Source organism: Neofelis nebulosa, chromosome 9, assembly GCF_028018385.1.
Source record: "Neofelis nebulosa isolate mNeoNeb1 chromosome 9, mNeoNeb1.pri, whole genome shotgun sequence".
NCBI lineage: Eukaryota > Metazoa > Chordata > Mammalia > Carnivora > Felidae > Neofelis > Neofelis nebulosa.
The window spans coordinates 96,003,627-96,019,134 of NC_080790.1; the positions used below are offsets into that span (position 1 = coordinate 96,003,627).

A 15,508-nucleotide genomic window follows, 5' to 3' on the forward strand; every position below is an offset into this window, starting at 1 on the left:
GACACTACAGATCAGGAAGTTCACGGGTAAGTCTTTTAGCATGAAATTTAATTTCATGCTTTCGTTTAGTTTTAAATATTAAATTGACTTGACTCTGACTAGCCTTTGCAGATCTAAACACCTCACTTGCTTTTTCTCTAGGGCAACTCTATTCAATAGAACTTTCTGTGATCATGGGAAGATTCTGTATCTGTACTACCCAGTTAGGTAACCATGAGCTACATGGGCTGGTTAGTGCTTCAAATGTGGATGCTGTGACTGAAATTTTAATTATAAATAATTTCATTTTATTTAAATTTTAGAATAGCCACCTGTGGCTAGTGGCCACTGATTGGACAGAGAAGCTCAATAGTCTTCCCACAGAGCTTTGGTACCTCATTTGAAAGACTTACATCTTTTTGTTAAATGCTTGGTTAAATCCTCAGCATGTTGCACATTGTGTTGCAGGGGACTTAACTTAAGGTTTAGGGTTTTACTGAAATGGTTTCCCTGGGCTTCTCAGGCAGAGTTACCAAAGTGCCGGGGGAGATTATGCCTTTTCCTCCTCCAGTTGGAGAAGCATGGCTCCAGAGTGGTCTTATGCAAACACAAAATTGAAAAGCCACACACAGATTCATTCTACTCTTTTTATGTTTGTTTTTAGATGAAAATAAGACTTCAAATAATGGACAAATTAAGTACTACTTTATCTCCCCATCACACCCCCTGCCTTCCCTGCACCCACTTCCCTCCCCACAGTATCAAAAAAACACTTATGGTGTCAGTTCAGGATATGTATGCTGTTTCTCCTTCTCCCTTCCTTTGGTGGGGGAGATTCAGGTTGGAGAGGCATGGGCACTAGAGGCAAACAATAGCAGATGAGCTACCCAGAGAATGTAGATGATCTGTGGGCTTCTTCAAGGGCAGTCAGAGGAACAGGAATATAACTATGGTCACTAGTGTTTGTTTTTTCTTTACTATTGAAGATGAAGTTGGCTTGTTTGAAATTTACTGTAGACTTCCTACCTACCATCTCCCTTCCCTTCCTGTGTGGAGGTAATGCTGGATTGGAGGCAGGACGTGCTTGTAGAGTCATGCTGGCTATAGTTATGTTTGGGAGTCATAACTGACCGGTGGTAAATCCAGGGCTGTGGTGGAAGCTGTCTTACTTTAATGGAATTCAACACTGGGTGTTCTTTATTGTTCCAACTGAGCTTATATAGATAGTGGGTTTAGCCTCTAATTCTTTTCCTCAAAATAGGGAGAAAGGATTTTACTAGCTTTTCTGATAATAATAACACAACTAGATCCATTGTGGTGCCCAGAGTCGTGTAAAAGAAGGTGAAATGAGTGGCTGGTTTTCCCCTCTATATAGTTACTTTGTATTTGCCATCAGTAATTGGCGCTTTCATTTTATTTCCAATACATATGGAAATTGTAACTTTTCACACTTTAATAGCATCTCTCTACTTCAGATATTAATAATGGAGAAGAGGGGCACCTGGGTGACTCAAGTCGGTTGAGCTTCCGACTTCGGCTCAGGTCATGATCTCGCGGTCTGTGAGTTTGAGCCCCATGTCGGGCTCTGTGCTGACAGCTCAGAGCCTGGAGCCTGCTTCGGATTCTGTGTCCCTCTCTCTCTGCCCCTCCCCCACTCATGCTCTGTCTCTCTCTGTCTCAGAAATAAATAAACATAAAAAAAAATAATGGAGAAGAATTTCCTGAAGAAAAACTAGAATTATGAATACAATAGGATTACAAACAGTTCTGAGATGTTTGTTTCCATTTCTCCCCTCCCTCCCACCTCACTTTCCTTCCCCCACCTTCTTGGTCCTTTCTTTTGTGGAACTGTATATCTTTTATAACTCTTTGCTGATGAAAACGAATCAGAAGCTCCTGCAGAGGTACAGTGGAAAAGCTTGGGCCAAGTCATAGACCAACACATCCAGGGCCGGTATCCAGCAGGATTCCATCACAATCCTTTTGCTTTCTTTATACAATGGCTAATGCCATTTCTTACGAGCAAATAACACAGAGCAAGACAGCACAACTGTAGTTTTGCAACTAACCAGTTTCCCCATTCCCTGCTTTCCTTTGCTTGATTCATCATTACTTATTTCAGATTGTCCAGTGTGCAAGCATACTTCAATGCTACTCCCTCCTTCTCATGTTGAGGTGAAGGACTTCCTTCCATAAACCTCTCAGGTTATTGCCTTTTATTTTTTCCATAAGGACCACTTTACTGATATTGAGTGGAGGAGGGACAAGAAGAAATAAAATGAGCAAGAAAGACAGATTCTTCTTAAATCCTTTGAATTTCAGTTCTTATTGAGGATTTCAAATATTTGGATGCTTCCATGGATTTTTTTTTTCTTTTAAAAGAATGATGCCAACTTTGAATGCAGCTCCTGGGTCACTGCCATAATTCTAAATGACTGATTGGAACTGGAAAAACAAACAAACAAATTCAGTATAAGTTCATGTTTCCTGGAGAACATTTTAAAAAGAACTGAGCAGATAGAGACACCCATCTTCCACCCCAAAGCTACCTGCATTCCAGCTGACAAACAAAATCAGCACCACTGGTTATCCTGACCAGAATGTCATGTCACTTTTATGACATCAGGGGTATATTTTAATGTGTTATATATATTTTAAATGATAATACAGGTAGGTATGTAATTGTTCTGGTTTGTTAACGTTAGTCATACTTGTTTTTATTAATGTTGAGCCCTTGGTTGGGAACAGCTCCGGATGATAGCAGTATTGTTACAGCATAGTGTGATCTGTTTCACAATATTCCTTGAGGCCCCCCTGCAGGGATCACATTACAGAAGAGGCCTGGATGGCCAGTTGTGCCTTTTCTCATTTGTCTCACGTGTTGCTGGTAGTGATGCATTAGCTCAGAAATCACTCCTCAGCTCTGTGCCCTATAATGGATACTGGGGGAATAATAATTAACATACAGCCCAGGCCTTTCATTCCTATAGCCTCTGGTTATACTGGTGTCTGCTTTGAATCATGAGATGTTTATGATCTCTGCAAATGGGAAGATGCAAACAAAATATAAACATACATATAAAGTCCCTTCTGGAGATTCTTGAGGTTAAAATTTGATTATTTTATTACAGCATGGTAATAATTTGAATTGGACTGCAAGTGTCTAAGTTGAAAGCCATTTTCAGTGGATGTTTTAACTTCTAAATTTAATATTTAAGACTACAGTTTTCCTTACGCCTTGAGACTTACAGGTGAGAAACTTGGGATTGACCCAACAGGATATACTGAATTACTCAATTCACCTTGGGGAAGGGAAACTGGAGACATGTTTGTGGAAGTCTGAAATTACATTCTGGTGATTATCTGTTGCAATCCAGATGCCCTGAGTTTCCTGGCATTCTGGCCTCTCTCACATAGTATGCTGCTGGACTCATTGGTAACTGATACCCTCAGAAACAGGTCCCCTGGAAGGCAGCACTAGCAAATGCTTCCAAGAACCCTTTAAGGGCAGATAGTAGAAACAGCATCAGGGCTAAATATACGGAAAATTCACAATAGAACTCCTGCATGTTGTACTTATTGTTAGAACAGCAGAAGATATATAAAGAGCTTTTTCTCTCCCTTTAGATTGATTGGAATTAATGTGTTAACATAATTTGAATGAGTTGCTTTCTTTTTTATAAATTTAGGAGAGAGTTGTACAAACACATGCTGTAAATTTTCTGTCTTGTTTTGTTTGGATATGTGGTGTGGCGGCTATTGTAGAGTGACACCTAGTGTTTGATGTGCTTGTGACACTGGACAGGTTGAAAGGGGAATCTGCCTGGAAGTGGGCCATGCACCAGCTGTTCTTGGGCATTCACTGAGTGAACTTGTTGGAGTGGCCAGTCCTGAGCCGACTGCAGGTCTGCGACACTTTCTAATTGTGTTGAGACAAGCTTTTTAAATTCTTTAAGTTTTGGGGATGGCAGAAACCACAAGGTGGCATCTCACTGAGGCTTTGTTAATTCTCTACTCATAACTTACCTCTAAACTCTTTGGAAGTGATTTTTTTTTTTCATCTTATGAAAATATGACACAGCCAACCAGCTGTGCTGGTACCAAAATCAAAGAGACCTGAAAAGTGCAGTTTTTAGCCAGAAAATAGAATCTTATATGAACTGAAGAAAAGTATGGAGTAATTGTTTGTGACTGAGATCTCCCATGTAAGATCCTTGTGTGAAAAGAAGACTCCTTTAGAATCTGTTTTAGTGAGTGCTTCACTCAGAGCAAAACTATATATTGTGGGTAGAATTATATGCTACTTTTTTTTTTTTTTGAGAGAGAGAGAGAGAGCATATAATCAGGGTTGGGGCAGAGAGAGAGAGAATCTCAAGCCGGCTCTGCACCATCAGCATGGAGCTTGACATGGGGCTCAAACTCACAAACTGTGAGATTATGACCTGAGCCGACATCCAAAGTGAGATGCTTAACTGACTGAGCCACCCAGTGCCGCTATATGGTACTAATTTGGGGATTTGTGAAGGTCTCTGGATATTCTCTCATTAAAAGCAAAGAGTCTAGTGCAGTTTGGTTTTCTTTAAAAAGATATTAGACCTTTGCATGATCTTAAACAAAGTAAAAAAAAAAAATAACCTCTTAACAATCTATCAAGTGCCTACACTTCTAAGTTTTTGAATTTGCATTTTCAGTACCCGATGAAAATGCTTTCCTATCGGTAGCTGTCTATTTTGATCAATATCAATAATACTTTTCTTTACTCCATGGTTCTGTACATCTCATGCTGGTGCTCTTGAATACCCTCTTTTTCCTATAACTACTTCAGCCTTTGTTCAGAGTTTCAATCTTCTCTCCTACTTGAGTATCCTGGTTAACTAACTAGTCTTTTGGTCTATGATCTCTGCCCCTTGTGTCTCCCTCTCACACCTGGAATGCTGTTTGTATAATGTAATTCTGGTTCCCTTGGCCTTTAAGATGAAGTTTGAACTCCCCTGATGTTCAAGGCCCTTCCTGATCTGGCCTCTACCTCTCTCCATTCCTTGTTACTCGCCTTACTTTTGTTCCCACTGGCAACAAAGCAGCAGGGTTTGCTTTTGTTTTTGTTTTTGTTTTTTCCTGCTGTTGCTTAGTCTGCCTAAAAATGCCCTCCACTGCCTGGCGTACTCCTGTGTATCCTTCAGGATTCAGTTCAAGGGTGATCTCCCTTTGGAAGTGTGCCCTGTCTGTACTCACTCCCTTGTGCATGTACTGACATCCCTGATGTTCTTGCCTTTACCCTTTAGGGCTGTCACTTTTTGAGCAGGAACAGTTTCCTATATCGCTTTATTTCTGAGCCCTCACATGGTACCTGGCACAAAAGGGGCACTTAAGAATACTTACTAATGAGTCAAATAAATGTTTGATTTAGAAGGTATTTGTTTTAATTACCTGCACTGATTTGCAGTGCTTGGAGATGTTTTCGTTCTTACAAAACTTACTATAAAAAAAAATTGATTTCTTCCTAAAATCACCTTTTTTCAACCTTTTGAGTTTAAAATTTAGAAGTGTTTTTTTTTTGTAGGCATACCTATACAGATTTGCCTCTTTCAGCTTTGACCAGTTTTTGTTCTACAGCATTCACGTTGTTGATAATCTTTAGTCTATAATTATATGGGTTTTTTTTTAACCTGAGTGTTGCCAAAAGAATGTTTTAAAATCCCTCAAGTACTTGCAATTTTTTTTAAGTTTAAACTCTCAAAGGTGGGCTTGCAATGCATTGAGTTTTCTTGTGACTTGTGCAACTCCTACTTTGATGGTTTTATTCACATGGTTTAGAAAAATAACTTTTAATAAATTTTCATGAATGTTAGAATCTATGAAGTGATTCTACAGACTTGCCTCTCTGCATCTATCTATGAAACAACTCTTAACTATATTCAAAGATGTTGTATTGCACTGTATTGCCTGTTATATCTTGCAAAGATAGAGTGCATTAAAATCTCCTATTATAAGTATATTAAATCTCTCAGTTTCTGCATTTGTTTTATTTTCATGCTATGTTATTGGTTGCATAAAGTTTCATATTATCCTTAAATTGTGAATTACACTTTTAATCTATTTGAAATGATTCCCTTTGTCCCCCTTAAAGCTTTTTCACTTGATATTGATACTGCTTTGCTGTGTGTTTGTACCTGTGCATGCCTGATATGTTGTTTTTTGTATTTTATTGTTAATCTTTCTGTGTTTGAAAGCCAGTTCTGATTGACTTGGTCTTTGGTAGAGGAATTTAACCTGTTTGTATTTATGATATTTTTTTGTGTGTGATAATCAACATTTTTGGTTTTTCTTCTACTTTTGTTTTTTGGGAAAGAGGTCACTTTCACTTCATGGAATATACTTTGTGATTATAAAATATACTTTCTATTTTCTGTCATTCCAATAATTATCCTTAAATTAATAAAATAGTATTAAAAATTTCTTTCTTGTAATTATTCATATTAATAAAAAACAACAGTATTCGATGATAGCCCCCTGCTTTTACTTTAACCATATATATCTTTTGTACTTCTCACTTATCAGCTATTTTAAGTATTTTGTATCCAGATTTTTTTATATATAATATTTTTAGAATGTTATTTCTCTTATGTTAATCATTTTGAGGATTTACTCTACTTTTCATAACCATATTAACTCCAATTATATAAATATAGCTCACTGTCACAGTGTTTATACCCCTGCATCTTTGTTTTTGGATTGTTTAATCTCTGTATTTGCTGGAATGTGAATTTTCCAGAATGTGAATTTTCTTAGTATGTTGAAGAGGGGATATGCAGCTGGTACACTTCCAGATCTATAATATTTTTTCTTCTAGCTTCAAACATATATAGCTGTATATATACTTTCCAAATTGTACTCTTTTTTTCCCTCAAAACTCTGGATTTGTTTGCTTTTTAAAATAGCTATAGTTTGTTTACTCTAGCTATCTTTACCATGGCACCTGGTCTACTTTGGGGCTTCTGTTCTCCATATGGGTGTATATTCTGGGGTGCATTCTACTTGCCTTGGCCTACAATGAGCCATGGACTGCACTGTCTTCTGGAGTTAATGTTGCAGAGAAAAAGACTGAGATTAGCCCAACTTTTGTTCCTCTGTGGATATTCTGATTTTTTGGATTTGTGTAGGAATTTTAGTTATATATTGAATTTACAACTTTTCAACATTTTTTATTTATTTTTGGGACAGAGAGAGACAGAGCATGAACGGGGGAGGGGCAGAGAGAGAGGGAGACACAGAATCGGAAACAGGCTCCAGGCTCCGAGCCATCAGCCCAGAGCCTGACGCGGGGCTCGAACTCACGGACCGCGAGATCGTGACCTGGCTGAAGTCGGACGCTTAACCGACTGCGCCACCCAGGCGCCCCGAATTTACAACTTTTAATGTGCTCTGTCTAGCTGTTTCTCTCTGTTCAACCTATTTAGTTCCTGGCAGGCCTTGTGATACACAGGGTTGCAGTGGGGGTCTCTGTGGCAGACTCTAGATTCATGCTTTCCGTATTTTCATCTTCATGTAATATTTCCTCATTTCAGAATGTTACTTATTTGTGTGTCATCGTTTTCTTTATTTTCCTAGGTCTTAAAAAAAAATTCAGGGTCCTCTTGGATCTTTTAAGAACATGACTCAGAAATTCTAAAAAAATTACCCTGTTTCAGAAAATCTCTTTCAGAAGGAGGAGTTTCCATATTTCTCTAGGATGATCTCCTCCTTCATTGCATATTCTGGTGTGTTCTGCCCTCACAGGAGGGGCACCACCTCCACCCCACATGATTCCGTGCAGGTTCATCTGTGCTTTAAGCAGCAATTCCTCTAAGTGTTTTGCTTGTTGGATAGGATCCTTTACCCTTTCTGGGTTTTAATTGCTTAATGTGGCTTTCAACATTTTAATATTGGTTGAATTCTAAAATACAGGAGAGAGAAATTAGATGTCCCACCATTTTTATTACATCCCATATTTCCTTCAGGGGTCTTTGTCTTGTATTTTAGTCTCTCTTTTGAAATATTTTTATTCATTTTCTCCTTAGCTGAGAAAAGTATTGCCTCTCAAGTGATGACCTAATCAAGCATTAAGGTTTCCTATAATGTTTGGAAACACAATTCCATGCTTTGTTATATTTTTTTCTTAATTAAAAAAAATTTTAACGTTTATTTATTTTTGAGAAACAGAGACGGACAGAGCATCATCAGGGGAGGGGCAGAGAGAGAGGGAAACACAGAATCCGAAGCAGGCTTCAGGCTCTGAGCTGTCAGCACAGAACCTGACATGGGGCTCGAACCCATGAACTGTGAGGTCATGACCTGAGTGGAAGTTAGATGCTCAACCAACTGAGCCCCTCAGGCACCCTTTACATTTTTTTTTAATGTTTATTTATTTTTGAGAGAGAGAGAGAGCAGGAGACGGGCAGAGGGGGAGAAACAGAATCCAAAACAGGCTGCAGGCTCTGAGCTGTCAGCGCAGAGCCCGACACAGAGCTTCAAACTCACCAACTGTGAGATCATAACCTGAGCCAAAGTCAGATGCTTAACCATCTGAGCCACCCAAGCTCCCCCCATGCTTTCTTATCTTTATCAAGTGCCTACTTGCGAGGTTCTGTGTTTCTACTGTGTTAGAGTATGAGCACCTTCCTTAAACTAGAACATTTCCTTGTGTCTGCCTGTACACATGAACTAAAATTAGAATTCCCGTTGTCTTGCTCTTTTTTAATTTTTCACTCATCTCTCTCTTTGTGCATGCAGTGCTTATTAGGAAACATGACATGCCAAGTGCTGTTCTTGAGGTTGGGGATACAAGATGGCTAACAGAGGGTCCCTTCTAGCAAGGAATCTAGCACCGAATGGTAGGGTAGGTCCTGTGTTTATCTAACTGGGAAGCATGCTGGTGAGGGGTGTGGTGAGAGATATGGTTAATGTGGGCCCTTTTGAAGAGGTGATGGTTCACTTCAGTTTTAAAGACTGAAGAGGATGTAACAAGATGGAACTGTGCTTTCCTTGCTCAGTAACAGCATGGCTAGTGATTAGGTAGATAGCGTACTGTTCTGGAAGGGATTGCCATAGAAGGAGAAGGAGAAGGAGAAGGAGAAGGAATTGCTAAAGAAAGCTAACAATGTAGCTATCTTATATTTAACATTATGCAGTTCCTTATTTTAACTCATTTCTCTTAAATTTTAGTTCTGAAACAAGTGTTGACACCCAGAGATCAATGTACATATTTTGTCTACACCAGAAAGCTGAGTCATTGTCAGTAAGAGATGCATGGCTAGGCCCATGACAGCTGAAGAATAAGTTGTCCTCTCTGTAGGTCTACCTGGAAGTGACCATGCCACCAGCCTCCTCCTCCCCTTCCCATGGGTCCTTCTGAAACCAGACTGTCCTTGTGGCCTGGGCCTTCATGGTATTTCCATTAAACTCACCTGCCCAGATGTCCGAAGTTTTCTTCTCATTTATTACTCAAAAGGTCAAGGAACTAAGACTTATGTTCTTTTAGATAAAACTCCCTATTTTTTCCATAGTTAACACTTCCTTTACCTTGCACCCTTGTGTCATGTGGCTAGTTTCAGGGAGAGTTGCAGCTCGTGTTCCCTACTTCTGGACATAACAGGTTTAGTTGGTCATTGTTTTGGTAGATTACCTCACGTGAGTTAGGATGTTATCTTGTCCTCATTCTTCACCGCCCTACCTTTCTAAGTGGAATTGAAATCAAGTGTGAATCTACTGGGATATGTTGCAATCATCTGGTAATAATTTGGGGAAAAAATGTTTCCCATACAAATTAAATGAAGATCAGCAGTTTTAAAGTATACTATAGCATCCTGTATGAACTCCAGCTTACATTTCGCATTATTCCCGGTCATGCAGTAGGTTCTGAAGAAAAAAGAACTATGGATAATCAGTTAAAAGAATGACAGATTCCCTGATGTGCTGATCAGTAGTAATACCTAATTTTGATTTCAAGTGTGCTATAATGGATTACCATATAGATGCAGCTGAGCACTGAGCATTAAACAGAGTCATGTGTTTTTCAGAAAAGTAATATTTATTCACACTGTGTGGCTTTCTTGAAATTTTTTTTTATTTCACTCTCCAGTGAAACTACAAACAAGATGTCAATAGCTTATGTGGCATTCACAGTAGTGTAGCTTAGAATATCAGCTGCAGTAGAAATGCCATAATTGCCTCAGTAAAGGTAGGCTTCATCTGGTACTTTCTGAGGGACAGGCTTAGCATTTAGACACAGATGGTCATGTGGGGCTTTATTTTTATTGACTTCAGAGACTTTAATGCATAAAAAATGGTCCTGGCAATATTTGGGTACAAAAAGAAGCATCAGTGTAGGTGATGTTTCAACCTTTGAGTGGTTGTGTAAGATTCTGTCCATTTTGGAATGTTTTTAGTAGCTCAGATTGGGGCATGGTGTTTCATATCCAAACCTTACCGAGTTTATTTTTGAGTGTCTTTAAAGTCCATCCATTTTATAAATCTGAAAACTTTTATCCAGAAGTGGTGATGATGATAGACCTGACCTCAGAACAAGTTGGAGACTACTAGTGGCCTACTGACAGTATCCAACCATCTAGATACACATCATCCCACTGCATTTTTTATTTTCTTTATAGTAAAAAGACATTTTTCTCTATTGCACAGTAAGAAAAGAAACTTAAGGAGATAGGGTAAGTATTTTGGAAAGCTGAAAAGCATGATTCAGTGCTGAATTTCCTGACTAAAAGTAAAGGTCTGAAGAACAGGCATGCCAAGCATTTGTATAGCCCAATATAAGATCTATCCTGAATCTGTGGGGTAATTTTCTCAGCATCTTCTATACGACGTTTTGAAATCAAGTGGCAGAATGGGATCAGAAGATGATCTCAGAATGCAGCCAGGGCACCCAGTACCCTTGGCAGAGAATGCGCGAGGAAGTAGGACACTGAGTCCTTGCCATGCCATTCCCTCAGGAAGAGTGAGCTACACAGGAGGAGGCAGAACAAGGACAGGAAGCACTCAATGGACCGAGGCTTTGGTCTATGTGCGGCGGCAGCCCATTGACGAGAAACAATGCCAGCAGACAGGATGCCCCTGAAATAGGGTTCACTGCTCTTAGTACTTCAGCCTCTTAATATGATGAGAATATTCTAATTAATAATTGGAAGATTATTGTGGCTGACAGAGTGATGTGCAGCTCACATCACCCTTCAAGGAAGAATTTGCTACCTAGCTGCAAGGAGTAGGGCCAGCTGGCAGCCCGAGGCTGTAAGTGCCTTCAGCTCTCCAACCACAGTCGCTCTCTTCTCATCATGATGCCCAGCCAGTGACGGAGCAAGGTGGTAGTACAAGGACCTCGCCATTTTCAGGCACACATGGCCCCTCTAATGTGCCATCTTTGCTCTGGAGCTTCTGCTAGGCTGGCAGATACTTTCAGCTCTGTATGGTGGTCTGAGGCTCCCTGCCCCCTCCTACTGCTTCATTTCCCTTGCACAGATGTTACTTTTCCAGTAAACCAGGGCACTGCTAACTCCACCACAGCATTCATCTCCCAGAGAACTCCACCTGCAACGAGTGTTATTCATCTGTTATCAAACATGCTGAATTAGCCTTTGTAATACATTTTTTTTAACTTTTTTTCAATGTTTATTATTTTTGAGAGAGACAGAGACAGAAGATGAGTGGGGGGAGGGCAGAGAGAGAGGGAGACACAGAATCTGAAGCAGGCTCCAGGCTCCGAACTGTCAGCACAGAGCCTGACGCAAGGCTTGAACTCACAAACCATGAGATCATGACCTGAGCCAAAGTTGGGACACTTAACTGACTGAGCCACCCAGACACCCCTGTAATACATTTTTTTAGTGAAGGGAAAGTTTGAGTTTGAACCGTAAAACTAAGATGTAAATGGAGGCCTTCTTTCTCTCTTCCGTCTGGAGACTTGTAGCCCATCCCCAGGTCGTACTTTTTCTGGGCTATAGAGCGGCTCTTTTGGGTTGGCAATAATAGACTGCTGAGACCCTGATCTTTATTTTCAGATCCAGAGTTGTTGATTTTCTCACACAAACCTCTTTGCTTGTGATGTTTTCCTATAACTTGTAGACAGCTCTCTGGGTTCTCACTCCTGTCTGTGGCCTTGTCTGTAGCTCCTGGGCATGTTCAGGTTTACATTTTGTTGGTAGGACAGTGTTTGCATGGGTTCTTTTAAAATATTCCATAGAGAACTGATATATTTACTTCTGATTCCCTTTTAATATAGTGGATCTTAACAGATAACCCAGTTGATACACTTACTTCCTTTTGTGTATTATTCATCTTATACGCACGTTGATATATATTGCAAGGGGAAGACCTGCTTTTATTTTTTCCCCCCAAAGAGCCATTTACTTGCCTTTGCGCAATGTATAGATTGATCCATCCTGCCTGGTGTTTGGTGTCTGGCTGACGAAGGTTATGGGTTCTTCGAGCAACAGATAACGTTGAGTTTACTTGGTTTGATACTGAAGTTATTTTGTTAGGTGGCAATCAGTTTCTTATATTTTCCATCATCCTTAACTTTTTCTAACTAGTTGTGCATATAAATAGTCATAAGTATTTTTAATCTTTAAAATAAATAAATGTGCAAACACTTGGCACATCAAAAATTTCTTTTTTGACCTGTGCACACATGTCTCTAGCTTCTGCTATACCTTCTTCATCCTTACTGTCTTCAGAGAGCTTCAATGCACTGATGTCTCTAGGGTCTCATCTTCTGTCATTTTAAGCCCTCTCAGAGGGACCTTATGCATACATATCTTCAGTTGTTGCCTATATTCTGTTACCACCCAAGTCCTGCTTCTGCCTTCCAGACCAATATATATCTAATTGCCTAGAACATCTCCTCTAAGAAGTCTGTTGACGCCTCCAATTCCAGGATGTCCAGAACCAAATTGGACATGTTTCAATTCTGGGATTCCTTCTGGATTTGATGTCTTAGATAGGGGTATTGCCATACTGAGCCACTAGGAAATCCTTCTTGAGTACTCCATTCACCACAACTACTCTGTCTGACTGCCAGCTCAACAGTTTTACCTTCAAATATCATTATTATATGCATCTCCTCTTTACCGTGATGAGCTTTGTCCAGGCTATTTCATTCCTTCTCTGAAATGTTACCATTGCCTCTTCATTGATGTCTCTGCCTCTCGTCTCAGTCATCTTAAATCCCGCCCCCCCCCCCAAGCTGGAACTTGTTCAGGGACTGAACCTGTTCAGTGCTTCATGAGATCATGGCCTCACCTATCTCTCCAGTTCCTTCTCCTCCCATCCTCATCTACCTACTAACCAAGTAGACCCTCTAACTGCTGCTGTTCTTTTCAGGTATCAAGCTGTTTTTGCCTCTTAACCTTCACACATGCTCTTCCTTCTATTCCTGTTCTCCACTAGGCTAATTTAATTAATCCTACAAGTCTCAGCTCAAGCATCCCTTTTTTCTGGAACCATTCTGTGAAGGTTCTGAGATGAGGTGCTTTCCCCCTCACCTCTACACCTCCTCATACAAACTCCTATTGGGCTTTTTTCTTTTCCTCTTGAATGATATTTTCTTTATCATCTCTCTTGCCCACTAATCACAAAACCCTTAGAAGGAAGAACTAAGTATTTTATGAATATGAACTTATTTTTGCATTTCAGACACCAAGCTTGGTATCAAGTGTGTAGATATTTTTCACTAAATGGGATTTGATTGTCCATTGTGTGTGTGTGTGTGTGTGTGTGTGTGTGTGTGTGTAAGTGTGTTTGGGAGTATGTCCACATTAATACAGAATAAAACAGGATATAGGATACACTTTAGAGTTATGGACTTAAGAAATACCAAGTCAACATGTTCTAGAGGAAGTCAAAAGTGAAAATGTAGGAGAGAGCTCGTGTCAGTGATTGTCAGCCATGTGGTCAGCCACATACAGCTTTTAATATATATAATCAGAAATGGTCTTTGATATAGTTTTATAGCATTTTCATCCGTGTAGATGTGTGGTATGAAGAATTTGTAAGAAATACCATAACTAAATATATTTATATTTTTTTATTTATGTTTGTCAGAGTTTGAAAAATTCTTTTAAATCATACAGATTTTATTCTTTGAGTTTTCTTTACTAAGTTCAGGGTTTAAAAAATGCCCATACATTTTAACGTAAATATCGGTCATCAGTCAATGACATATAAGGAGTACAAAGGTACATTTTATGTTAACGTGAACAAAGGGACAAAGCAAAGGTCAGGATGATCTGTAAAACTCATGGTTTTACAAATAAAATGAATGCAGAATTCTTCTACTGAGTATTTATTGAGCACATGCTGTGTGCCAGCCATGCTCTAGGTGCTGGGTGTACTTAAGAGGAAAAGACAGAGGTGTTCTTGCGCTTGCAGGGCTTACACTCTGGTAGAAGAAATACTGCCTTCAAATGAGTGAACTTGAAGAAGACTTCAGTGAGGGATGAGGGCTATGAAGAGGACAGAACGGGCAGTAGAGAAAGCATCAGAGCAGTGGGGAGGAAGCCAGGCTCTTCTAGAAGGAACGCCCAGAAAAACCTCTATGGGGAGGTGACGCTTGCAGTGAGAGCCGGATGGCGAGGCGGTGCCATCGGTGCCAGGCTGTGAGTGGAAAAGCATCCAGGCCAAGTGTGAAGTCTGTGCCATTTGGAATCACCTGCGTTTGATGCAAGTTTACCTGTTGTGCCTTTTCTCAGTAGACGTTCTTATACATTTACTGTCGTCACCTGAGAACGAATGATGCGATACATGTATGTTATTGACCCACTTGGAAAGTTAAGATAAGAAAACGAAACAAAACAAAACCCCAGGCAGGTTTAGATGGAGGAGGTAGTTTATTAGCTGCCTGGAAATACACTTATTCGGGAGATCTGGATATAAATTTTTTACCTTCGTCTTTTAAAATGTTAGAATATTAGCTTAGATAACCTAGAAAGAAGATTTTTCGTGGTAAAATAGTGATATCTTTCAATAACAAGAAAATATTTTGACTGTTTTTTTTAATTTCTACATTTCTTAAAAAGGTGGTTGCAAATAAAGTACAAGGAATCTTATGATCCAACAGTAACTTGCCAAAACTTACTTTAGAGTGGGGAAAAAAGAAAAAGGTCCTTTGGGTCTTGGGGAGGGATTTGCTTTTATTAGCCAAATACTCTTGTATGTCATAAATTCATTCTTTATTGTACCTTCCAGTGTTTGGGGCGAAGGAGGTGGAAGTCCTGTCTGCAATCTGAAACTTACTCTTAGCTATTAATTTCAAGAAATTCTTGGCAGCAATTTCATTTTGTTATTTCACTGAATGAATGTTCAAGGTCTTCTCTTCTTTGTTGTTCATATTTCTTCGCAACTCTGGTCTGTATCCAGAGACTAGTAATGATAATGCAAACGGGAAATTGAAGGCCAAAAAGCAGAAACCTGGAGCATCTAGCATTTGAGAAATTATTCTTTTAATTCTTAAGCAATGGCTATGATTTAATTAAGATAAAATTATCAT

General features: G+C 39.5%; 1 protein-coding gene across 1 annotated transcript in view; it reads left to right on the forward strand.

The window, feature by feature from the left end:
• The window catches only part of RALGAPA2 (Ral GTPase activating protein catalytic subunit alpha 2), a 324,808-nt gene that overhangs the window by 42,050 nt on the left and 267,250 nt on the right, over nucleotides 1-15,508 (forward strand). The gene's annotated exons all lie outside the window — the stretch shown is intronic.